Source organism: Urocitellus parryii, chromosome 9 (genome assembly GCF_045843805.1).
Source record: "Urocitellus parryii isolate mUroPar1 chromosome 9, mUroPar1.hap1, whole genome shotgun sequence".
NCBI classification, from domain to species: domain Eukaryota; kingdom Metazoa; phylum Chordata; class Mammalia; order Rodentia; family Sciuridae; genus Urocitellus; species Urocitellus parryii.
This window is the reverse complement of record NC_135539.1, coordinates 125,402,812-125,430,574: the sequence shown is the minus strand read 5'-3', so window position 1 is coordinate 125,430,574 and position 27,763 is coordinate 125,402,812.

Here is a 27,763-nt window from a genome sequence, read left to right as displayed (position 1 = left end):
AGAGGTGAAAGATTTATACAATGAAAACTACAGAACCCTAAAGAGAGAGATAGAAGAAGATCTTAGAAGATGGAAATATGTACCCTGTTCATGGATAGGCAGAACTAACATTATCAAAATGGCCATATTACCCAAAGTTCTCTACAGGTTTAATGTGATGCCAATCAAAATCCCAACGGCATTTGTTGTGGAAATTGATAAAGCAATCATGAAATTCATATGGAAAAACAAAAGACCCAGAATAGCAAAAGCAATTCTAAGCAAGAAGTGTGAATCTGGAGGTATAGCGATACCAGATTTCAAACTGTACTACAGAGCAATAGTAACAAAAACAGCAATGGTACTGGTACCAAAACAGGCGGGTGGACCAATGGTACAGAATAGAGGACTCAGAGACCAATCCACAAAATTACAACTTTCTTATATTTGATAAAGGGGCTAAAAGCATGAAAGGAGGAAGGATAGCATCTTCAACAAATGGTGCTGGGAAAACTGGAAATCCATATGCAACAAAATGAAGCTGAACCCCTTTCTCTCGCCATGCACAAAAGTTAACTCAAATTGGATCAAAGAGCTTGATATCAAATCAGAGACTCTGCGCCTGATAGAATAAAAAGTTGGCTCCGATCTACATATTGTGGGGTTGGGCTCCAAATTCCTTAATAGGACGCCCATAGCCCAAGAGTTAATAACAAGAGTAAACAAATGGGACTTACTTAAACTATAAAGTTTTTTCTCAGCAAGAGAAACAATAAAAGAAGTAAATAGGGAGCCTACATCCTGGGAACAAATGACTTCCATTTCTAACCAGCTCTAGTGTGTATTATGGTAAATGTGCCTGCTAAAACCAAAGGGCATTTCTCTATGGTTGTATAATTTTTCTCACTTTCTTCCAAGTACCATTTTGCTTAAGAACGAAATTTTCCAGTTACATTCTTTTATTTTTGTACATAAGGCATGCTGTTGATCTATTGCCATATACTTAAGATGAAATTTAACCTTATGTTGTTCAATCTATACATCAAAGACTAAATTCCTATTGTTCCCTTTTTTGAATTGCAAATCATGTAATTGTGCAAGGTGATGGTGCAGACATAGCTGAGATATTTTAGAAACAGTGAATTACAATGTATTTCATTAATTCTGTAAACAGAAATATTTTAGTGTATATCTTAGCTTGTGCATGATCTGTTACTCTCTTTCTTATCAGAAATAACACTGAATAAAAATCATTGTGCTGAATGTTTATTCACTTTTAAGTTTTAAAAAACTTTTCCTGATCTTGAGTTGAAAAGTGTTTGGTCTATAAACAAGACTACACAATATGAAAAACAATATGAAAAATTTAGTGGACTTTGGTGATCAAAAATTGAAGTCATTTATTAAAGGGTCAGGATTCTTGCTCATTGTAATGAGTAGGAAAAGGCTCTTGAGAAAATTCAATTTGAAAATTTGAGTATACACTTTTTTCATTTGCAGAGGAAGAGGAAGATTTAGACAAATCTTTCAGCTAACACAGCTTCATACTTCCCTACTCTGTCTCCCCACACCAGTGACATTGAGTTCACCACAGTCCATTTATACTCTTTGCTCTGCTTCTTGTTGTTAATCAACTACAGTCATCCTGTGACTCCCCCATCTTATCCATCCTCTGTACCTCGCAAGGTTTGCACATCTCCTTTCTGCTCATTCTCAAGCTTTCCAAGACTTTGGAGCCCTTCCATAGTCCATCAAAAGCAAAAGGCTCTAAAGCTTCAGCTTTGTCTTTGAAAATCCCCTGTGCATTTTTGCCTGACTTTCCTCATTGGTCAGTGATTTTTATACCCCTTCTTAAGAGGAGGTTTTGCTTTTTTCTTTTGTTTTGATTTGTATTTTGCCCTCTCTTATAATCTCCAGGTCTGTTTGGAATAGGATGAGTGTCCTCTTTGCTCCTCATGTTACCTTCTTTCCTTTTTCCTCCTTCAAACACCCCAAGCTGGAATCCTGTGTCATCAGAGTGTATTATCCATCACACTTCATTTTTTACCTATTGATAGCAAAGAACCTTCATTTTTGCTTCTCTCTCTCTCTCTCTCTCTCTCTCTCTCTCTCTCTCTCTCTTTTATTTTTATGATGTGCTGAGGATGGAACCCAACGTCTCACACATGCCAGGCGAACGCTGCACCACTGAGCCACAACCCCAGCCCCTGTCTTTATATTACTCCCAGCACTTTGATTTTATCCACACATTATAGAAATCATCCCACACAGAGTCTCTAAGTTCTATGAGTTGCACTTAAATTATCATCTTATTATCTCCTGTACTCAAAGAATCACCCATTCTCAGGGATATGCCCTTTGTTTATGCATTATCATGATCTCGTTTTAAGATAAAAATCTCATTTTTCTAATTATCACTGACTCCTTTTTTTCTGACTATCTAGAAATTCCAAGAATTTGTCAAGACTGTGAGCATAATTTATCAGCTACTCAAAGCTCTCATGAGGCTCACATTCTCTACTTAACATTTCATGGCCAATCCTGAAGCCACACACATATACACAAACATCTTTGCCATTTTCTTACAGAGTTTGGCTAAAATCACAAAAATGCCAAAATTAACCATTCATCTTACATTTTACTTGTCAAATTAAGGATATAAATACAGCAGTATTTCCCATTATAATCTTCCTCATTGACTTATTTCCCCCTAGTACTAAGTAGTTCTTTCATTTTCTGTTCTATCTCCCTTAATTAAAAAGACCGAGTATTGTTCCATGTCCTATGCTGACTACAGCCCCAACTCTCTCTTCCATCTGCAGCAAAGACACTTGAAATAACTAATCTTTATTGTTTTCTATTTCTCACTCCATTATCCACTCTCTCATAAATGCAATATTATCAATCTTCAGTTCTTAGTCTAATAAATCTGCTATTTAAAGTTCACCAATTATATTCAGTTTGTACTCTAGGGATCAATATCTGTCTTTCCTTTACATCTATACTAATTATCAAACTTCATAATTTTGATACCATTTGTAGGCTGACAGTTCTCAACCTTAGTCTTGTGAATTATAAACATATATTTCAAAATGCTTGCACATATCTCAACTTTAATGTTTCCAAAACCATTTTTCTTCACAGACTTATGCCACTCTACACAGTCTATCTCAATTGATAGAAATTCCATCCCATCAGATGCTCTGGCCAAACACATTGGAGTTACTAATAATATTTATGACATATTAATTATTTATAATTACTTATATTTTTGTTTATTTTATTGTCAGTTTTTATTTAAACATAATAATTGAATATATTTATGGAATAGACTGGGACATTTAAATACATGTATATAATGTGTACAATGTAACCAGAGCAATTAGTTTTTTCATCTCTTTATCATTTCTTGGTGTTTGGAGCTATTGAGCTCCCCTCTTCCAGTCCTTCAAAAAATATATATAAAGGGCTATTTTGAACATAGTCCTCCTACTGCATGGTTGAAAACTAGAATTCATTCTACCTATCTGCAGTTTGGTAACTGCTGTCCAATCTCCTATCTCTTCTCCCCTCTAATTTTCCTTGCCTTTAGGAATTACTATTCTATTTCTTCTACTCTGTTCCATTGGTCTATATATCAGCTTTTATGCAAATATCATGCTATCTTGACTACTCTTGCCCTGTATTGTATCTTGAGATCAGGTATTGCTTTGCTTCAGCTTTATCTTTTTTGCTCAAGATTTCTGTGGATAGTTGGTCATCTGTGGGGGGTCATCTGTGCTTCCATATGAATTTTACAATTGTTTTTTTCTAGTTCTGTGAAGAATGGCATTGTTATTTTAATGGATTTTTATTTGAATCTGTAAATCACTTTCGGTAATATAGACATTTCAACACTATTAATTCTTCCTGTGAACATGGGAGGTTACTATAGTTTGGATTTTAAGTATCCCCCTAAGTTCTGAATGGAAAAGGTTGGTCCTCAGCATAGTGCTATTAGAAAATTCTTTTACCTTTAAGAGGACTAGTGGGATGTTTTAAAGTCACTGAGGTCATGGCCTCAATGGGAATTTGGGGATTCAATGTCTTCCTTTCTCTTTGCTTCCTTGCCTGTCATGCCGTGAGTGTTTTGCTATGTCACATGCCCCTGCCTTAAGGCACTGCCTTTCTACAGGCCTAAAATAAATGAGGACAACTACTCAGAGACTGGAATCTCCAAGATTGTTAGTCAAAGGATACCTTAAGTTGATTATCTCAGGTCTTTGTTCTAGTAGCAGGAAGCTGACTGAAACAGAGGTCAGACAGTCCATGCACGTGCAGGGGCTCCACAAGGGTGGGGACAATTCAGTGGACTAGAAAGGTGTGGTGTAGCACACATGCATGATGGCTTGAGTGTGGCTGTCAATCTTTGTGGGCTGCTCATTGGTGTTGTGACTCCAGCATGGCTGGACAGGTGTACCACAGTGCGTGTGCACAAATCAATGGTAGAAGTGTGTATTCACACTTTCTATGGGCTGCTTAGGAGAGAGGCTACTCCAATTACTCCTGAGCTGGTGGGGTGCAGTTTGCACAGCCACATGAATTGCATGTTTGTGTGGCAAAATGTACTCATATCAGTCTCTGGTGACTGCATGGTTGTAGGGCACTAAGGTTGCATACCAGTGGCTTGAGAGGGTAAGTTGTACATGGCAGTGGAGGCAGGCCTGCAGGATTCCCCAGCCTCAAAAATTTCAGATGCCCACGATGCCCATGTAGGCTTTTAGAGGTCTCACATTTACCTTCTCCCCATCATAGCATGGTTTGCCTGGATGCAAACTGGTCTAGTCTGGGAAAAGAGAGCAGGTGATGCATGAAAATTTGTTCCCTTCTTTACCAGATCATCTGGGGACTCAGTTTTCCACAACTCATCAGTTTCTTCCACATGATATTAGCGTTCTCTCCCAAATATTGTTACACATTGTAGCTGCATATTCTCCATTTGGGATCAGTCTTTGTGAAGGAGGCATGTGTCTGGTGCCTCTATCAGCCCTCTTGACAGATCTACTCCTTTACTTAAAACTGTTAAATAGAGCTTAAAAAGAAATCCTTCCTGGGTGACAAAATGCCTTGGTTTTCCTGAGATTGAGAACTTACGGATAGAAAGAGCTGGCAGTGTTAAAACAAGAACAGTAGCAGTCAAACTGGGACAGTTGTTCACTCTTGCATGGTCTGTCCCTTTTTACCTGCCTCATGTCATTTCCTGCTAATCTCTCCCTGACTCACCCTACTCTAGCAGCACTGGGCTCTGTCAATTACTTTCCAACCTAAAGGACTTTGTATGGGGTGCTCTGTTCCCTGGAAGATTTTAAATGGCTATGCCCTTTATTTCCTTCAAGTTTATGCAAATATCAATTTCTCAGTGATATCTCTGCCGACCATCAAATTACAAATTGTGCCTACTCCTTAACCAATGCTCTGAATCATCTGTCTTGGGCCTGGAGGACACAACACAGGCACGATCAAAATGCGTCTGGGAAAAAAAAAAAAAAGGAGTAATAATGCTTGTTAGGTAATTTTCGAAATGGAAAATTCTTATGTATGTTATCTTGCTTACAGTATATGACTTTAGATAAGAATAGCTTAGGTATTTTATGAATGATAAAACTCAGATTTCCATTAAGTATGGCTGATCTAGTAAGTTTTAATTTCACATATATCGATTAACTTTATCCTTTCAATCTTGCTTTCACATGTGTTTGAAGGAAAGTGGGTATGAAAGAGAAAAATGGAGAGAGGGGATTGGATTTTAGCAAAAACCATATCCATGGATCAAAACTTCTTAGATATCATACAGTTGTTATGCCAGTGATTATTTCTTAAAAGAGAGTTCTACTTATTTTTCCTGAATCTGCTTCCAAATCAATGCCATGTATTCCATAAGTTCTCGAGAACTTCTTGATCTAACTAGATGATATCCATGTTATAGTTCAGAAAGCAAAATGGGAATATTTTAAGTGGCTATTAAATTCAACAAATGTGATAACAACAATTCATAAAACCAACCTACAGTGACAACAACATGAAAAGCCATGAAAAAGTTGAAGCATATGCAAGTAGTGATCTAAATGTCAGCATTGCCACTGGAAAAACAGTGAGAACAAAATTTTAACAACTTTCTTTTCTCACACTTCTAAAGATGTTAAGCCTTAAAAAAAAAAATTATGTCCCAGAACTGATAAAGTGTTGTACGTTGGAAGCAACTTCTGTGGCCCCAATTTTTTTTTATAAAGTCTAAATTAATCAATGTTATATGGCTAATTTGTTATAAAATGCTTCACATCCTATCATATGTTAATTCATATTGTAAATCTATAGAAAAGGATGTATCGTGTTGAATTTCAAAAGTTAAGAATTAATAACGTAATAAATCTAAGAAATTTTAAATTTTGTCCCCAACACAATGTTTATTTTATTTCATGCAGCCAAATGTCTAGTGCTTATGGAAAACAATTTTCATTAGTCACTATTGCTCTAGAGTGTTAGGGAAGGAATATCCCATTGCTTCATTTCTCAGGTTTCCAAAAGCCACAAATCCTAAAGATACCAGAGAGCTGGTAGGTAATAGGGGAAAATGTTCCAAAAGGAGCCCTCCCCAGGTGTTTTATTGTTTCACCTGGAAAATACTTCGTATTTTCAAAGATCTTCCTCCCCTAATTTTATTTTTTATTCTATGTTTGGTACTTAGGATTGAGCCTAGGAGTGCTTAACTACTGAGCCACGTCCCTGGCCCTTTTTATTTTTTTATTTTTTAAAATTTTGAGACAAGGCCTCACTAAATTGCTGAGGCTCGCTTTGAATGGGTGACCCTCTTGCCTTCGCCTTTCCAGTTGCTGGGATTACAGGCATGCACCACTGCGCCAGGTCCTCCCCTAACTTTAAAATTATTTTAAAAATAGACTTCCTTTGAAAAGGAAGCTTAAGTCTTGATCATGTGAAGATAAGTGAATATGCCATTTATTCAGTGATAGATTGACCAGAAATGCTTTTGAATCTACTGCAAGCATAAAAGGGTTTGAAGAATACTTATTTTTGAAGGAGATAAATTGGAGAGAAGTAAATTTATCTTTGTGTCTGAGACACTAGTGCTCTTTGTTCTGGCAGGGACTATTGGTCTTATTAATGAGAGAGCATCTTACTGAAGAAATAGAGCCTATTAAATGTCATTGGAAAAAGGATTTTAAAAGGGATATTTTCATTCTTGTCATAAAAAAGATGAAAAGCTCTTTACTAAAGTGCCAAAGCAGAAAAGAAGCCAAGCATCAGCAAGGTACAAGGAATGACAGCTCCGAGGTGCCAGGCACACACCCTCAAGATGGAAGGACAGCCGGAATATGCATTGCTCCAACACCCCCGTCAAGCTGAAGACTTAGGAATTAAAGAAGACTGCTTCAGTAGCAATAGTGTGATTTTGGTCCCAGATTATTCCTTTACTCTTTCCATACTGGTTAACTGTGGGGTTATTCCCTGTGATGCAGTTTTGTTTTTTAGTTCCATGGGTTTGACTTAGTGTTTTTCCTTTTTTCTTTTTTTTGAGCAGTTGCTTAAGTCCATGTCCTCAACAAATTCCCCCTAAAGGATCCTCAACTCCAGGCCATTATATAACTTCTCTAATCACCTGGGGGCCAGGTACCAGAAAACTCACAGTAAAAGGTTTTGGGTGGACCACAGAAACAGGTGCTGAGTTGGGGGCATGGTCAAAGAAAACTTTCCGACTACAGGTAATGATATAATAGAGAGTTCCTTGCAACCGGTCACACTAATCATGCACAGTACACTCTAAAGAGCCTGGAGAGTGCTAAAAGGTTAGTATCTAAGAAGAGGACTCCTTGTGTGTATATTTCTTCTCTATGGGTTGCATTGTGTCCTTGGTAAAATGTGTGTTGAAGTCTTAACACCTAGTACTTCTAAATGTGTGTGATCCTGCTCAGAAGGAGGGTCACAGTGGGTGTAATTACTTGAGATGAGAAGTTACTGGAGTAGAATGACCCCTAATGCAATATAACTGGTTTCCTTCTTAAGAGACAGAGATACAAGGGGAGAAAGCTACGTGAAGAAAAAGGCAGAGACTGGAGTGATGGATCTACCAGTCCAGGAATGGAATGAATTGCTGTCACTCAAAACTAGAAACGAGGCATGAGAAAGAATCTCCTCAGAGCCCTCAGAAAAAAAGCAACCTGGCCAACATCTTATCTTAGATGTTTAGCCTCCAGAATAATTTTCAAGAGTAAATTTCAATTGTTTTCAACCACCCTACGTGTGGTACTTTGTTAAGGCACGTGTAGGAAATAAATACATCTTCCAATCTTTTCATTCCCACTCCTAACTCTGGTGTAAAGGAAACAGAGTGAGGGAAGAAAGGTAAAAATAGGCCTGTCAGCCTCCAAGCCTCCAGGCACTGGGAACAGAGATGGGATTATTATGGTTTGGATGTGAAGTGTCCCCAAAACTCATGTGTGAGGCTATAGAAAAAAGTTCAGAGGAGAAATGACTGGGTTATGTGAACCTTAACACCATCAGTGAATGAATCTCTTGATGTGATCAACTGAGTGGTAACTGAAGGCAGGCAGAGTGTGGCTGGAGGAGGTGGGTCATTGGGGGGCATGTCTTTGGGGTACATATTTTGTATCTGGCCAGTGGAGTCTCTCTGATGCCTGATCATCATCCGATCTTTACGCATCTGCCTTGATGTTAAGCCTCATCTCCACCCTGGGGGAATGGAACCGCCTATCTATGGACTGAGAAACCGTGAATCCTCAAATAAACATTTCCTCCTCTACTTTTGTTCTGATAAGGTTTTTTAGTTGTAGCTTTGAAAAAGCTAACTAAAACAGGATTAAAGTTCAACTGTACATGAAACCAAAATTTTAAACTGTGATACACTGAACTAGATATATTATACTCTATACTACCATTGCCATGTCAACGTAAACTGCCAGGTCCACTTTAATAAGAATCTTCAAATATCACTAATAGACTAAAAGAAAAAATTAGCAGATTTCTAGTGGAAATTGTTAGAGAAAAGTAAAGTTTTTACATACATACTCCACCAAGTTTGGATGCTCAATTAACCTGCACATGGATCTAAAAAGGCATTCTCTGCTAGAAGTTTATTTACTTTGAAACTGCCTTTAGCATTTGTCGTAATCATACATCAATGACTACTAGAAAAAAGGAAGAAAGAGAAGAAAAGCTTCACAATTTTTCACAATTTTATTTTCAATTACTAAAATGTACATTATACATTTTTGAGATTTATATTATACCATATTCATAAAAATTCTTGTCTTTGTCTTCTACTCACATTATTGCTCTTTTTACTTTATCCTTTCAAGCAAAAATTCTCTGTAGATTTCAGTTTTCTTAAGCAAATAAATTGTGTGTATTCTATTCAGCAAAATTTTAAAAAATCTCTAAAGAAAACTAGAGGTCCTCTAAAAGCAGCTCAGCAACCATTTATTGATAAGCAACTATACGTCTAAAGTGATGTATCAAAGTATTTGGTAAGCTAAATAGGCCTCTGCGGAGACTTTGATGTTCAAATAAGCAAAACAACAACAACAAAAAAACTGGTGGCTTGTACAATTATGTAATATTTATAGGGAACTGTCTCATATATAGAAGAAGAATTGGAAGATGAGATCAGAACAGGCCTGCTGCTCCTCTGCCAAGTTAGGTGTAACTTGAGATCTAGACTGTGGGAGCTTTTGTAGTGTCAAGTTAAAATTTTCTGGTAAGACTGTCTTTCACCACATATAGTCCAGAACAAACTGAGAAATCAATTCCATTTATGAGGGCTGGGATTGTGGCTCAGTGGCAGAGTGCTTGCTTCGCACAAATGATGCACTCTGTTCGATCCTCAGCAGCACATAAAAATAAATAAATAAAATAAAGGTATTGTGTCCATCTACAACTAAAAAAATATTTTAAAAAATCCATTTATGGGCAAATGCCCTTTAGGAATTCACATTTAAACAATACAAAAATCATAAAATGGTGAATTCATCCTCATTCTTTCTTGAAATCACATGCAATCTTCTTCTCTAGGGCATTCACCAAAATCATTTGATATTTAACCATTTGAATGACTGTCATCCAGCTGTTAGTACAAACCCCAAGGTTCCTTAGTCCCATTATAAGTGCTCAAGATATAAGTATTTAGCAAATACTCATTGGGTGTTGCGCACCAAGGATAAAGAGATACAAAGACACACTTGGAAATAACAGGATTTAAAATTGGCCCCACAAAACTCCCATAAAGGCATTCAGCAGCCCCCAGCTCAGCAATGAAATAAGATTTTCACCATTCAGGAACCAGCTAAGAACAACGAATTGTAGTGCTTTGAAGCTGGGAGATTAGGCAACAAGTCTAATGAAAGTAGAGAACTAACATGAAATAATGCACACAAGTAGAGAAACCTGGGACTGGCAGTTAGTGCAGTTTAGAAAATAATTGGAGATAAATGCAAGAAAGTAGGCTAAAATGCTTTTTGTGATGATTTGAATATTATCCTAATATGAGAAATTTTAACCTAACGTGTAAATCACTTCGTTCATATGTATGAAAATGTGTAAAATGAAGCTTAATAATTTGTTCTTTTACTTATTATTTAATCATCTCATTATTCTATTATGGATGATCATTTTATTATTTATAATATTAAGTTATTTTTCTAAGCATGAAACATATTTGGCTGAGCTCAGTTTTCCACTATTTAGAAGCAGAAGCAGAAGTTAACATTCAAGTGGTCCAATCAGCATGTTTTTTCAATCAGCATGTTTCTTTTTTAACCCACACCTTTCTAAGATTTCTTAATCATCAATAAGAAGGTGGAATTTACCAATGAAAGGTACTAATGAAAAGCTTGGGAGGTAGAGAAAGGTGGATAAGACATTAATTTTTAGAGATAATTGTCACTAGACACACCTTCTTCCAAGAGAGCTGTGGAAATCGCCTATATTGTTATTGTGACAGTTAGAATTTCTCCCTGAGACTTTAGAATTGTAGTAACTTCCCAGTGAGCTGCTGGGGATCACCTGCTGCTAAGCTTCTGGTGGAATTAGTAGTAATGATTCCCTGAACTTGATTTCTCAGTACTTTCAATATCTTTGTAAATCTTGAAGTCCTATCAAATTCCACTTCTCATCAAAGTATGGTAATATTGTACTCAGAAAATGGGCAGGAGATGCTCTCTGTTCTCTCCAGTCCCCACAGCCAGGACCAAGCCAACCCTTGGCACCATAAATTCTGTTGACTTAATAACAGAAAACTGTATTGGAACAGTGAGTCAGCAATTTTGCATAGAAAGTTTTGGGAGCTGCTTACTGAGTCTGCCAGAAATGGGGACAAAATTATATGAGTGAAATGAGTTTTGTGCAGTGAAAAGTATGAGAGCTTCTCTTCTACCAGGAGAAGTAGCTGAAATTAATGAAGCTGTTGCAGAAAATACAGGATTTGTTCAACAAATATTGTTATGAAGATGATTGGTTTATTAAAATGACATTGACTAACCCTTTAAAACTAAAGGAAGTAATGAATTATGATATGCATAAGAAATATGTAAAACCATCTAAGAAGGAAAAAAAGGGTACCCTAAATAAATCAGAATGAAAAAGCATAAAAATGGTAAAGAAAGAATGAAAATATATAAGAACTAAGATAACCACATAATTACTAAGGTGATATTTTAGTAGTATATGTCTTTCTGAACAAAACTTTTTGAAAAACTCTTTGATATATTATAAACCCCATATATCTATTTCGTTTAAGGTATATTCTTTAATTATAAGAATATTTTAACCTTTTCCAAGTATGAATTCTCTGTGTGTCTTAATAATAGTCAGTCTTGAAAAATCAAAATGTACAGTTGGCATTTCTGTCAAATCTGCTGAAGTTCACTTGATAAAATTAAAAAAAACATAAGTAAAGAAAGTAAAGACTCAAACTGTGATTAGCATATAAGAAAATGATTAATGTAATAAATCTTCAAAGCTTTCCCTACAATCTTCTGATGGTTCAAATAATATTTTAGCTCTTATCCTTTTCTGATGAGCACACATCCTAATTCATGATAATCAACTATAACTGTATAAAACATCTTCAAAATGGTCTACAACAAAATGTAGTGATCTTACATTTGAACAGTACCATATTTCACCTACTTATCCATCTGCCTAAAATTAAAGAATTTGTCCTCCTTTGTAAGAGTGTCAATGATTCTCAGAATGTAAATTAGGAATATTGGAGTATATTACATTAAAACAAACAAACAAACAAACTTGGTTTTTGCTTTAGGGTTAAGGAAAACTCATCAACCTCCTACCAAAAAGGTCATGTCTTTCTCCTCTTCTCTCTCTCCCTCCTTTGTCTTTCTCTTCCATCATGATATTGACTGCTTCTGGGGATATGTTTGTAATTTTTCATTGGGAAACATGGAATGATTTTGTCTACATTTAACTTTTTTTTTTCCTTTCTGCCCCTGGTTCCAAATAGTATACATGCACACATACCAAAGTCCTGCTGTATTTATTTTACTCAAACTCATTTACTCACGTTTATACCATGTATGAATTATATTTAGAAGTTAATCCTTTGTTAAAGTAAAATTTACCAATAACACAACTTTCATCTTCTTTGGTATAGCAGTTTTTATTCGTTCTTTTAGCTTTACCTCCCTGAAAATATAAAATTTGAGCATACTGGATTAAGTTACCTAGTATTCCGCACAGTAATATGACAATGATTAATTCTCAAAATAAAGGTACATTTATAACCCTGAGTTCTTCAACTTCTCTTTGAATGCTTTTATATTTCTTAGTTCAGATTTTGTGGCAAATAAATAGAACTATAAATGAGATAGCAGCAGCCCATATATACTATCTCTGCTCAGTAAAGCCAGAGTGTGTTTTAAAGTGTAAATATGGCCATGTCGCCTGTTGTCTTAAAACTCTGCATTGACTCCCTGTTCTTCGGGATGCAGTTAAAGCCTCCTAGTAAAGCCTGCTGACCTGGCCACTTTGTCTTTCTCTCCTGTCTCAACTCTTTACTCTTTTCAATAAACCATTTGTACTGGGCTATCTTCTTACTTAAAGAGAGTCGAATCCATTCAGACTCCTTTGAACAGAAGAGAAAATCATTTTCTTTTAAATTCCCCAAATGTGCACAAATGGTACTTGAGAAATTGATACAGAAAAAATAAGTCACAATTCTTTCCTTTTGCCATTTACACACACACTCACACACAAAAATAGCTTATGTGGATCACAGAGATCTAAGTACAAAAGCTAAAACCACAAAATTTCTTAAAGAAAATATTTCAAATCTTTACCTGGAGGTGCTCCAAATAGGACACAAATAGGACACAAAAGCACAAACAAGGGAAGAAAAGTATGTGTACTTGGTATCACCAATAGTTAAAGTAAATAAATCTCTACTCTTGAACTTTAGGTCAGTGTCACAAAAATGGAAAGACAAGAAGTTAATAAATTTGCAAATTTATAATACTTTATAAAATTTGCAAATATTTATAATTATTTATAAAATAAGTAAATAATTATTTTAATTAAAATATAATAAAGCCAACCTGATTTGACATCAATTACAAAAAATAGAGCAGCACTTGACCAAAATGTGTGTGCTCCATTTTAGCTACCTTGTGTGTGTGTGTGTGTGTGTGTGTGTGTGTGTTAAAAGAATAGATTGTGGTTAATTTTTCAATGTCATTATTTTCTTGGGGATTTAAAAAAATACTAATTTTCTTTTCTGTTAAAACTAGTCTGAATGGATTTGGCTCTCTCTCTAAATATATATACTTGTGTGTGTGTATGTGTGTGTGTGTATAAAGCCGTATAATACATGTATATAAGTATGCATAATATATAGTGCATAAACATATGGAAAGATACTCAACATCACTGATTATTAGAAAATTCCAAAGATACTCAACATCATTGATTATTAGAAAATTCCAAAACCATAAGTGTGTACCATCACATACCTGTTAAAATGGCTAAAAATAAAGATCATTAATATGTAGTGTTGCTGAGGATATGTATCAACTAAATCTCTTTTTTATTGTTGGTGGGAATATAAAACATTACAATCGATTCGGGGATAAATAGTTTGGGAGTTTTCCTATAAAGTTAAACAAACGGTTATAAACAATCAACAGTTCACTCCCAGATATTTGCCTAAGACATATTAAAATTTATATGTACACAAAGCTTATATCCACACAAAATTTATATTCCACACAGAGGAAGAATCTCCACTTCAGATCTAGTTGACAGAGAAAGCCTCTATAAAAAGTGCTTCTAACTTGAAGATTGATTGGCAGGATGAAGTCACTCATGCAAATACTGTGGAAAAATGTTGACCACAAGTAGCTGGTACAAAGATCCTATGGGAGGAAGATACTTGGCCACAAAGGAGACTAATAATTTTAGAGAATAATGAGCTAAGATGATTCTGCACATAGTGATATTTTAGAGAAATAAATACTACATTCATGAGGATCCAAGGACACATGTAAAAGATTGAAAATCATCTAATATCTTCACACAGTAATACAAATATCACAAATAAAAAGCAACATTTTATGACTTCTTATATATCCAAATTGTTTGGTTTTACCTTAATTTTCTGTAAGACATTAGACTATATTGAGCTCAGTTTAAAAAATAAACCCTAATAAATATTATTATTCAGTATTCAAAGTAAAACAATTTAGTGGGCTTTTTTTGGGACACAGCCACATCAATGTTTATAGCAACACAATTCACAATAGCTAAACTGTGGAACCAACCTAGATGCCCTTCAATAGATGAATGGATAAAAAAATGTGGCATTTATACACAATGCAATATTACTCAGCAATAAAAAAGAATAAAATCATGGCATTTGCAGGTCAATGGATGGAGTTAGAGAAGATAATGCTAAGTGAATTTAGCCAATCCCAAAAAACCAAATGCCGAATGTTTTCTCTGATATAAGGAGGCTGATTCATAGTGGGGTAGGGAGAAGGAGCATGGGAGGAATAGAGGAACTCTAGATAGGGCAAAGGGGTGGGAGGGGAAGAGTGGGGGCATGGGGTTAGATATGACGGTGGATTGTGATGAACATTATTATCCAAAGTACATGTATGAAGACACGAATTGGTGTGAATATACTTTGTATACGATCAGAGATATGAGAAATTGTGCTCTATATGTGTATTAAGAATTGTAATGCATTTACTGTCACATATAAATAAAAAAATTAATTAAAAAATAAAGAACAAATACAACCAAACCTTGTGTAAAACATGGTTCTTAAATTGTCAGTAAAATATAAACTTTTATTGAATTTATACCTACCTTAGAACAGATGATATATCATCCTCAATCTTGATAAAAAGTCTTAGTATGGAGAGTAGAACTTTGGTTAGGTGTAGTGAGTTATAAATCTCAAGCAGTCAGCTTGAATACTTGTTAATCTGGGGACATTTGACAAAAGAATTCATATAATGAATGATGTAAAGATAAGAAGCTCCTCATAAGAAACAGACCCTCTAGTTCTCAGTGGACCCCATGCTCACCTTTGATATGTTTCCAGAATTCTGAGTCCTGAGAGAAGTCCTCCTTTTCTTGAATTCTTAAGAATAATTTAGTAGTAATTTTGAGACCAAGATAATGTTTTGACTTTCAACTGGTTTTCTGTGAAGAGTAATCTAATTAAATGTTTTTAAATTTATTGATTAAATATTTTAAAAATTTATTGTTTACATTAGTTATAAATGCCCTGACTCTACTTGAAGTTTCTGTATAATTTTCTTACCCTTATTCCAGAATTATTAGTAACTAATAACATTTTCCTTTGGAATATTTGCAACTCATATGCAAAATTTTTAAATTTCACATGAATAGAGCCTATTGACTTAAACTTCTGATAGTGGGCATTGAGGACTACTTAAACTCACCTAGTGCAGCCGCCACTCTTCAAGACTCTGGTGAAAGGTTTCTGGGCCTGGCAGCTCCCAATCACCTGTTCCTTACAGAGCAGGCGCGTTGGTTTCTGCAGAAGCCACTTCTCACTTTTCTGTCCAGGCCAGGAGAGCAATTGGCCTGAGTACACAGTGTCCCTAGTCCTGATCTACCTTGGATGCATGGAGGTGGAGGAAGGAGTTTAGAACAACTGCAGAATTCCAGTCTGGGCTACACTCAGAGGTATTCAAGTTTCCTTCTTTTGAATCCCCTCCTGACTGGCCTAAGGGGTATATAGGATGATCAGTAGATGAATGGCACTGAGGGAAAGCCCTAATTAGATTTGCCTCCCACCCCTGCATCCATTCCCTCCTGGATGCTCCCCTTCCTTTGCTGGTCAGAAACATTTGCAATTCAGATTTTAAGACTAGAGAAAGACATAAGATAATTAGTAAGAAGGTGCCCAGGTTCCCCTGGTGCGCACAGGTAGCTTTCACAAGTCTGTTTAGAATTTCCCCATTACCATTCGGATGCTTAAAATGTGCTGTGTTCTATTTAGGCTGCCAGAGGGAGGCATCTTAATAATCACCCTTCTATGCATCCCTCCGACACAGAATGTTATATGCCTTACAACTAGTAGACATTCCCTTCACCCTCAGGAGATTCCTTTAGTTGATGGGGCAAAATGATACACAAGAAGAGTGGGCGATTTTCTTTTGTTGTGGGTAATTTTATAGTGGCAGGAGGAAAGCAGTCATACCCTTAAGTCTGAAGCCTCCCAGGGTCTTGGGTACAGGGATCCTAGCACTTTGCCAAAGGGAGCCGGAAACAACCTTGGCAAAGCCAGTTGATGAGAGAAGGGTTTTCTGGACAGTATGGAAGCTCAAGCTTAGGGAGACATCCCTAATAAGAATAGTTTTCTCCTACGCAGGCGCCTGGGTCCTGTTTTTTTCTCTTGTCACTCCAATGGGAGCCCTTTCCAGTGTGCCAGGTACACCACTTACCTGCATATTGAAAAATTGGAATGAGTTTGACCCACAGACACTCAAGAAAAAGCACCTCATTTTCCTCTGCCACCAGGCCTGACCTCAATACAAACTCCCTGATGGAGAATCCTGGCCCCCCAAGAGAAGTATGGATTTTAAAGCTTGACAGATTTTGCAAAAGGGAAGGGAATTGGTTTGAGGTTCCATATGTCTGGGCTTTCTTTGCCCTAAGAGAAAGCCCTAAACTATGACAACAATATAAAGTAGACTTATCTATGATCGCTGCCATGAAGGGAGAAAATCTTCAGGAATCATCCTCTGAGGAGAAAGAATCAGGAGGATTCACAAAATCTCCATCCCCTGCTGATGGCCAGTAGCAGCTCTCCTGTCCCCTATACCCTGGCCTTTCTCCATTTGTCCCAAATATATTATTCCTCCAGGAGATGCCAGGAGGAGAATTTGGACCAATCAAACTTCAACTTTGGAGATCTAAAACAGATAAAAACAGACTTTCCGGGGATCAAACCCAGCGCCTCATACATTCTAGTCAAGTACTCCACCACTGAGTTATTTCCCTAACCCTCAGCATTTATTCTTGTTCACATAAATTTATTTTCATGTAATTCTGATAATTTTGGAAATTTTTAAAAAGAACTCTTCCCTTCTTTCAAATAGAAGTATACCCTATATGGTTGACCCTTCCATAACGGTAGACCAGTTATTTCTCTAGCTGCTAAGCACTTGAGAGACATATTTAACAATCAGCCTTAATTATTATAAAGTAGGTTATGACTAATAATCTGAAGATTAGTAGGACATTGGTGTGAATATACTAATTGCTTTGTTTTCTTCCCAATGTTTTTATCTCCTGTAATTGCCAACACATGTCCTGACAAATTTACTGTTCTGTGAAGTCTTCTATCTTTCATAATAAGAAGTTGACAGTATTATCTACTCATCTCTTCTTATGTCTCATCCCCACACCAGTATTCACCACATTTTTCATTGAACACATACACACATCCAACTGGAGATAATCCAGTAAGTCAAAAATAACTTCTTTCTCAGGCAAAATATTATTATACTATTTTCTAAAGTTACAGTTTCAAACCATCAAACAGATTTATCAAACCATCTTTATTTCTTCTAGCTATTAATAAAGTCACCACAAATATGCTGCTACCTAGAAATTCTCATTTATTTCTAGAGCATAGTACTATGCATCTTGTAAAATTGTCTACATTAAAATAATTTTGTTATCATTTAATAATTCCTTTCTTTCCAATTAGATATTATTCTACTATTTCTTATCACTACTTCTTATTATTTTTATACCAACAAATATAATGTATTTATCTCTAAAGAATAGTAATTTCTACACTTTCATTTCTTTGAGAATTAAGGAAAATATAGAAAATTTAATTTTAAATACAAGAGAAAGTTCTGTTTCAAATTCATATAAAAGAAGAAACTACAACCAAACTATTTTGAAAATTCTAATATCATGGGGTCATTGTATAGAAAAAGAAAACATTCAAATATTCCAGAGAAAAATGTATATGTCAAACATCATTAGACTCCTGACTGACAGATTGATTGGCATAAAACTAAAGTTTTCTTTTAAAAGAGGAAAAAATTGTTGGTAATTTTAGCCGAATTTTTTTCTCCCCAACAGAAAGTTGTAATTGGTATTGCACAAAATATATATCTGCCTCAAATCAGATTTTTGTAAATTTTCTGTAATTTCTTCAGCACATTGAAAAGTGTTCATTCTTTACAACCATATTTTCTCCAACACATTTTAAAAGATTTCATCTTTTCTGAGATATTTCTTCTTAAATTAAGAGAGTAATTTTCTTTTAGTAAGCACATCACTAGAACCAGTTTGTGCACTAAAACAAAGGTATACCCTACAGGCAACAGGAACTGTAGATTCAGCTAATATGCCATGAAGTGAGAGTGCTCTGGTTTACTGTTGTCTTCTCAATTCTCTCCTGCCACAGCTTCACTCACTTGCTTTGTCTGCTCTAAGATACACTGTAAGGGCTATTAAATTGAATCCTTCTACTTCACTTTTCTAAAGTTTTTTTTTTTTTTTTTTTTTTTTTTTTTTTTTTTTTATAGGCCCAATTTGTACAGGTGAGAGTAATTAGTAATCACCAGTCTCCAATCAGCAATTAGCTCCAATTAAGGCTTCCCAGCTGCTCAGTCAGGCTTGTGCTGACAATCTTTAGCTGCTTAAACTGCCAAAGCTGGATCACAAGTCAAGCTAAAAATTTAGGAATCATTCATATCTCATCACGCTGATGTGCAAACTTTTTGATTACACTGTACCCCCTCTTCAAAGCTAATTACTTATTTTGTGGGATCCCAAGTGCACACAGCTGTACATGCACCAATATCCAGGTGGCAAAATGAGACTATGGAATATGGGCATTTGTAGTGATATGATATCAAAAGAGCACAAAACATAAGGCCTTTTCACAATGTATCAGAAAACTGGAAGGAGTACAAAGTGCATGTGTTAGTCAACTTTTTATTACTGTGGAAAAAAAGAGAGAACAAAATGAGATAATCTATTCAAAAGAAGTGAAAACTTAGCCAGTGTATAAAGTATTACTTTGACATAATTACATAAAGGCTTCTATCAATCATCAAAAAAAAAATACCAACACACATATCTAAGTTTTTTCTTCAAAGTCTAAATAAATTTAATAAATCTATTCACTCCCTGAACCAAAAAAAAAAAAAAAAGAAGAAGTGAAAACTTCATTTTCCTCTTAGTTTCACAAGTGTGAGTCCAAAGTCACTTGGCATGACAGCCAGTATATCCTGTCTGGGATGGAGGAAACCTTTCTACTACATCCCAAACAAAAAGAGAGAGGAAGGGTTTGGGATCCCAAGATCTACTTCAAGGACACCCCCCTCTGCCCCCCCATGACCTAACTTCCTCCGATTTATCTCCACCTTTTAAAGGTTCCACCACCACTCAATAGCAGTACAAGCTCACAACCACACATTTAATATAAGGGTTTTTAGGAGACACAATCACAACAGTGCATAAGTGTAAAAGCACAGTTCATGCCTACAAATAATCAGAATAAAGACTAAAGTAACACAATGCTAGTAAATAACTATAAATGAATAGGTATATGGTCTTATCTGGTATAGAAGGGCAAACAGGCAACTAGAAACACAGAATAAAAGAAAGGGAGGGAAGAAAATGTAAGAGGAAAAAAACCAAATACTCAATGCTAATTTTTGAATGGCAATTGGTATAACTCATACACAGTAGTAAAAAAATATAAAAAGTATCAGCCTTTCTGGAATGCAGCTCTTTAATGTTTGTTAAGAGCTTAAAGTGCTAATATTTCTAATATTTTTCAAATCACTTATACATTTCTAAAGATCTATCTTAAAGAAAATAGATAAGAACAAAGCTTCATTACAAATACTTTAGTCCTAGATTTTCTTAATACAATTGTGCCTCAGGATGCATAGAGAATTGGTTGTAGGACCTCATGTGGATATCCAAATCTACAGATGTTCAAGTCCTTTATGGAAAATGGTCTAATATGGCAAGACCTATTGGAGTCTCCTCTTGCCCCAATGAGAATTCTATTTCTGTTCTTCACATTTGAATTAATCCTACTCCTTCACTCTTAAAAAAAAAGAAGCAGAAAAAATAAAATGGTGTAATATTTACTTATGAGCAGTACATATCCTCCCACATACTTTAAATCATTTCTAGATTATTTTCACTAATTAGTAGAAGGTAAATGCTATGTAAATAGTTGTTATGTAGTATTGTTTTGGGACTAATATCAAGGAAAAACATGTGTACATGTTCAGTAAAAATGAAATATTTTTCTATGAATATTTTTTATTCTCAAGTGGTTAAGTCAACATATGCAGGACCGGCTTGTGTTGGATATTGAAAGACAATCATAATTGTAAAATTTTAAAACATACATTTTTGAAATAGGAGTATTTACAAACTATTCAAAGAAAACATAACAAAATGTAGTGTTTAAAATATTATACTGAATTATTTTCTTCTGTGTCATCTTCTAGGAAATGGATAGCATTACATTTTATAATTAAGTCTGGGAACCAATTTTATTAGCTTTTATTAACAAGACAAGGTCTGTGTCTACCTTCACTTTTTTTTTTTTTTTGCATGTGGATGTCCAGTTGTTCAACCCCAATTTGTGTAAAAGATTATCTTTGTTCCATTGCATTGCTTTTGCTCCTTTATCAAAGATAGGTTGAAAATATGTGTATGTGTGTGTATTTTTTCTTTTCTTTTTTTTCTTTTTTGTACTTGCTAGTCAAGTGCTCTAACATTGAACTACTTTCCTAGCCCCAGTGTGTCTATATTTTTGTGTCAATGTTTTGTCTTTCTATTATGGTTTTAAAATGTTTACATGTGATTAACTTTAAAATTATGTGAAAAATTTTAAGAAAAGTGTATTCATTGCAATTTGTCTATTTACTTGTGCACACACATATTAATTAGTATAAAATAAAAAGTGCAAGGAAATTCAATAATATCCTTATAATTGCTGGGTGGTAGGATTGTGATTTAAAAGTACCCTCACTATATATTTTTAAAATATTTGCTCTTTTTTGTTTGTTTGTTTTACTTTTTTCTGCAGTGGTAATAAAACCCAGGGCCTTGTGCATACTATGCAAGTATTTTACCACAGTGTTATATCCCCCCCTCAAATATTTACTTTTGAAATAAGGAAACAAAAACAATCATAGAATTCCACTCCTCTAGAAGCTGAGCCTGGAAGTGGTTATTTTAGCTAGGTTGAGAGACCTGTTGCATCTAGGAGAACAGGATTGGCCATAGCTGGGAATATGCTCAGACAATCAAAATGTGTTCTAGGGACCTGCTTCTCTTACTAAAACTACAGATCTTTTATTAATTTTTTTAGTAATTTTGTTATCATAAAATTATAATAAGTACTAATAAAAATTGTTTAAAGGTTTTTAAATTAAAAAAAGAGCATTTTACTGAACCTATCCTACCTCTCCACTAGCCAATGTTAACTAAAGACAACTTTATTAACTTTTTATTTAGCCAGGTATATTAAGTATATCTTTAAATGTTTTAACTCTACTTATGTACACTGATTATATATTTTATTTTTAAGACAAATGTTGCCAAGTCAATAAAGATTGTAAATAAGAGGTTTGAATGACAGGGTTATTAAAGACTCAAGGAACCTCTTAATCAAACAAGGCTGCCTAATTGATGACTTTTTAATATATAAGCAATAGGTACTCATTACGGTGAAAAATTCATTATTATTAATGTGAGTGTCAAAATTGTTTTTGGTACAAGTCACTACTATAAGCAGTTAGAAATTGTGATTCCCAATTCAGCAGAATGATTCTCATCTAGAAACTTGTTAGAAATGTCAATTCTCAGCTCTTTCCCAGACCTCTAGGGTCTCACATATCAACGTCATTCATGAAAGGAGAGCCATCTCTTCTGATGCTGCAGTAGTATTAATCTGAAAATATCAATTAGGTTAAGCCAACTGACATAAACAGGGTAATATAGAAGTGCCATAAACAGCTCTCTGCCCTCAAACTTGATTATTTCAGTGAAATGATTATTTTACTGACATACATAAACTACCAAAATTTTAAACAAGAAGAAATAGATATTCTGCATTGATTTATGACTTTTAGAAATAATTAATAACCTTCTAAAAATGAGAGCACTTAATTAAAATATCTTGACCCATAAATTCTAACCAACATTAAATGAAGAATATAAATTCTTCACAATTTCTTGTTAAAAAAAGAAAAAAGGAAGCATACTAGTTCTAACTAACTGATACTATGAAGTCAGCATGACCATAGTACCAAAGTCATATAAAGACATCATTAAAAAAAGAAAAAAACTGGCTAGTATCTTACAAATATTGATGTAAAGTGCTCAGTATTAGTGGTTAAATCTTGATAATATATAAAATGAATACTTATAACAACTATGATTTATCCTGGTATGTAATGTTGGATCAATATTTAAGAGTAAGTTCAGCCAGATGCCATGGCACATGCCTGTAATCTCAGCAGTTCTGGAGACTGAGACAGGAGAATTGTGAATTCAAAGCCAGACTCACCAAAGGCGAGGTGCTAAGCAACTCAGTGAGACCCGGCCTCTAAATAAAATACAAAAAATAGGGCTGGGGATGTTGCTTAGTGGTCGAGTGCCCCTAAATTCAATCCATGGTTATCGCCCCCACAAACAAAAAGAGTATAAGTGTAATTCACTGTTGATCAACATGCTAACAAAGAATAATCATATGGTAACATTGACAAAAAAAAATATCTCGCAAAATCCAATGTCCAATCATAGAAAATAAATGAGCAAATGAAAAGAGAAATAGAGGGAAAATTGATCAACTTTATTAAAAACAACTACAAAAAAATTGATTATCACAAATCAGAAGTGGGATACATTTAGGAAGAAATCAAGTATCTTTTTTATTACCACTCCTATTTAATAATGTATGGGTAGTCTTAGGTAACTCATTATGATAAGAGAAATGAAGCTCACATATTGGGAAACAAGAAAAATATTTGATTAGTTTGTAGATGACATTACTATGAAGAAAAATCCAAAAGTTTCACAAAAAGTGATTCTGGCCTTCTTTGGTGGGTACAGCAAGATCACAGGATACAAGATCTACATATAAGAATATTGCTTTCTGGCTGGGCAAGGTGGGACATGCCTGTAATCCCAGTGGCTCAGGAGCCTGAGGCAGGAAGATGGAGAATTCAAAGCCAGCCTCAGCAAAAGGGAGGCACTGAACACCTCAGTGAAATACTCTCTCTAAATAAAATACAAAAGAGGGCTGGGGAGGTGACTCAGTGGTTGAGAGCCCCTAAATTAAATCCCTGGTAGCTCCCTCGCACCCCCCAAAAAGAATATTGCTTTCCCATATACTGACAATGAACAATTGGGATTTGATAATTTTTTTTGAATTGTAGACACAAAAAAGGATATAAGACTAAATTTAACAAAATATGTACAGGTTATATATGCAGAAAACTACAAAATTCATAAAAGAAATCAAAAAAGATCTATAACGTTTTAAGACATTTTATTCATGGATTAAGATCCTCAATATTATTGCCACTTCTTTCTAACTTTGTGATTAGATTAGCACCATCCCAGTCTAAATACCATAAAATTTTACTTTTTGGAATAGACATTTATTTTAGATTTGTGAGAACAGTTAAAAAAAAACCTGCAATAAACAACATTTAAAAACAAAGTTAAAGTGTACACCCAACTCACATATTTTTAAATTTATACAGTTTAGATGACATAGTTATGGTGAAAATACATAAAAAATGAAACATAATAGATTGTCCAGAAGTATAACAATGAAATACAGTCAGCTGGTGATTGACAAAGAAGTAAATGCAATTCATTGAAAAAAACCTAAGTCATGCCATCTCAACAAATGGTATTGAATCAATTAGATGTCCATATATACACAAAACTCAGAACCCAAACAGCACTTCGAAACAAAACTACATCCTTCACTAAAAATAACTCAAAATACATTGCCATACCAAATGAAAAACACAAAATTTCAGGAAGAAAACTGAGTAAATATAATTGGTCTTAGATTGCAATGAGGTTTAAAATATATCTCTAAAAGAAGGATGACAGAAAAAAATTGATAAAATGGACTTCACTAAATTTAAAACTCCCACTCTACAAAGATCACCATTAAGAGAATAAGAAGATAAGGACAGACTCAGAAAATATATTTTCAAAACAAATATCTGATTAAGAACTTGTGTACAAAATATACTAAGAAGAATTTACTCTCAAACATTAAAAAAATGAACAACCCAAATTAAAAATTAAATGGGTAAAATATCTGAATAGATACTTCACCACAGAACACAGAAAAATAAGCATATGAAGTAATATTCAACTTTACTTACTCTGTGAGAGTCTAGTACACATTTATTAGCATGGCTAACATGAAACACTCTGACAGTGTAATTATTGGCAAGCCCAAAGAGCTATACTAACTCTCTTTCATTGCAAAAGACTGAAAAATGTTAAAGCAAATTTAGAGTACAATTTGGTAGTATCTTACAATGTGAAATATACTTTTACCTTAGGATCCAGTATTGCTAATCCTAGAATGTAATTCAACTGATTTGAAGAATTATGTCCATATTCAATTGGCAGGCAAATATTTTTGGCAATTTTATTGATAATCTCCAAAACCGGATATAACAAATATCTTTCAACAGTTTAACAGAAAAAGAAAACTGGTATAGCCATTCAATAAAATGTGATTTTGCTATAAAAATTAACGAACCTCAAACCATGAACAAGCATGGATGAATCTCAAATGGATATTGCTAAATAAACTGCTGTTTAAAAAAGCTAAAAATGGTATTACTCCAAGTTATGACATTATGAAATAGGAAAACCCTAGGTATGTTAAAAAAAAATATCAGCAATGGCCAAAGGTTTGGTGGCAAAGAAGCCTGAATAATGAAGAAATTTTTAAGTTGGAAACATTACTCTTTATGATACTGTGATGATGGATAGAAGACACTGAATTTGTTGAAACAGAACATTAAAGCACAAAAAGTGATTCTTAATATATGCAAGTTTTAAAGTCATTTAAGATGTTGGAGAACCCAAGAAGAAGTGCAGACTGTGATAGTATAATGTAAGCATATTAAAAATATGAAAGTGCTGACCCAAGTAACTTTGGAAACAGATGTATTCTGCAAAAATTTGAGAAAAACAAAAACTATGATGAAATATTATATTTTAGTTGATATGTTATTTCCATGGGAATGTGGGCTAAAATTTTTGATAGTGCTAAACATTTATACTGGAATTGAGCAACGAAATAAATAAGCAACAAATGATGGAAGTCACATTTCTAATTATGAAGTGGATATTTACATATAAGCAAATGTTATGGTTTGGGTGTGAGGTGTCCCCCAAAAGCACACATGTGAGACAATACAAGAAAGGTTCAGAGGACAAATGATTGGGTTTTAAGAATCTTAACCCAATCAGTGATTTTAATCCCCTAATGGGGATTAACTGAGTGGTAACTGAAGTGGTAGGGTGTGGCTGGAGGAGGTGGGAATTGGGGCGTGGCTTTGGGTATATATGTGTTTCTGGCAAGTGGAGACCTTCCTCTTTGCTTCCTGATCACCATGATGTGAACCTCTTCCCTCAGCCATACTCTTTTGCCATCATGTTCTGGAGCCCTGAGGAATGGAGCCAGTCTTCTATGGACGAAGACATCTGAAACTGTGAGCCCTCAAATAATCATTTCCTCCTCTAAATTGTGATTGATGGTTGGGTCCTTTAGTTGCAGCATCGAAATAGCTAACTAAAACAGCAAGTGAAGGGGTTAAAATAACCCATGAGGTAATAGATTAAGTGGAGATCACACAATAAAGTATATATAACTGAATACACCATTACATTGTAACTCAACGTATAACATAAACATCAAATCTACATTAATATAAATAAATGATTGAGTAAATAAATAAATGGGGGAATGATACAAATCTTCTGGGCAGAAGAATCCCAAATAATTTATATAGGAATTGCAACCTCAATGAGTTGGTTCTTAATTCTCTACTCTTTATGGGTGGGCTACACTAAGTGTCTTCCTTCCAAAGGTACAGGTTGGAAAGAGGACAGAAAAAGTAACTCTAGGATGGAAAAATCTGAAAATCTTTTTCTCTACAAGGTGTTCAAAGTTAACATCAACAATAATATGTGACTGCAATGTCTATAAAATACCCGTCTTTAGTCTTCCAAACCACCAAAGCCATCAACAATGAGAAAAATCTTAGAAACTGTCACAGACAAGTGGAGCCTAAGGAGACATGATAAATATAGTGTGTCATTTTGTATGGGACTCAGGAACAGGAGAAGAATATCAAGTTAAGACTAAAGGCCAAAAAATCCAGAGAAATTTCTATTATGCATGAAGTTTAGTTAAGAAAAATGTATCAATAATGTTTCCCTAATTATATCTAATGAACCATACTAATTTAAGGTGTTAATAATAGCATCCCAGACACAAGGTGTATAACAAGCTCTCTGTACTACAGCCTTGCTATCTCTGTGCTATAACTGAGAGTTCTAATTTTTTTAAAAATGTTTATCTGCCTTAAAATAATTTATTTTCCTTAAAAATGAAATTAAAAAAACCCAAACATGCATGCCAAATTTCAAGTTTCTCTTTAAACAGTATTGTGTGCTTAATTTCAAACTTCAGTTTTAGCAGTATGTACCAAAAGGACACTTTTCCTCATTATCATTTAATTAGCTCTTGCAAGATTATTGCTAAGAACAAGAATAAGTAGCCAATTTAACCATGTGACAATGGAGAATAAATGACAAATCCTTATTTTGACCTCTTTTACACTGCATTGTTCCAAATAGACTAGAGCAGCATGAAAAGTGTTATCTAAACCATATTATGATACAATTTTTAGACTTTTTAAAAATAAACAACTGCAGATCAAAGGGAATCCATATACATTATTGATGGAATGTAAATTAGTGAAGTCACTATGGAAAAACCATATGGAGGTTCTTAAAAAAATTAAAAATAGAATTACCATATGATCCCATTTCTGGGTGTTAACCAAAAGGATTTAAAATCACTTTGTGAAAGAGATCTCTGAACTCCCATGTTTATTGCAGTATTATTAACAATGGCCAAGTTGTGGAATCAATCTAAATGTCTACCAACATGTCA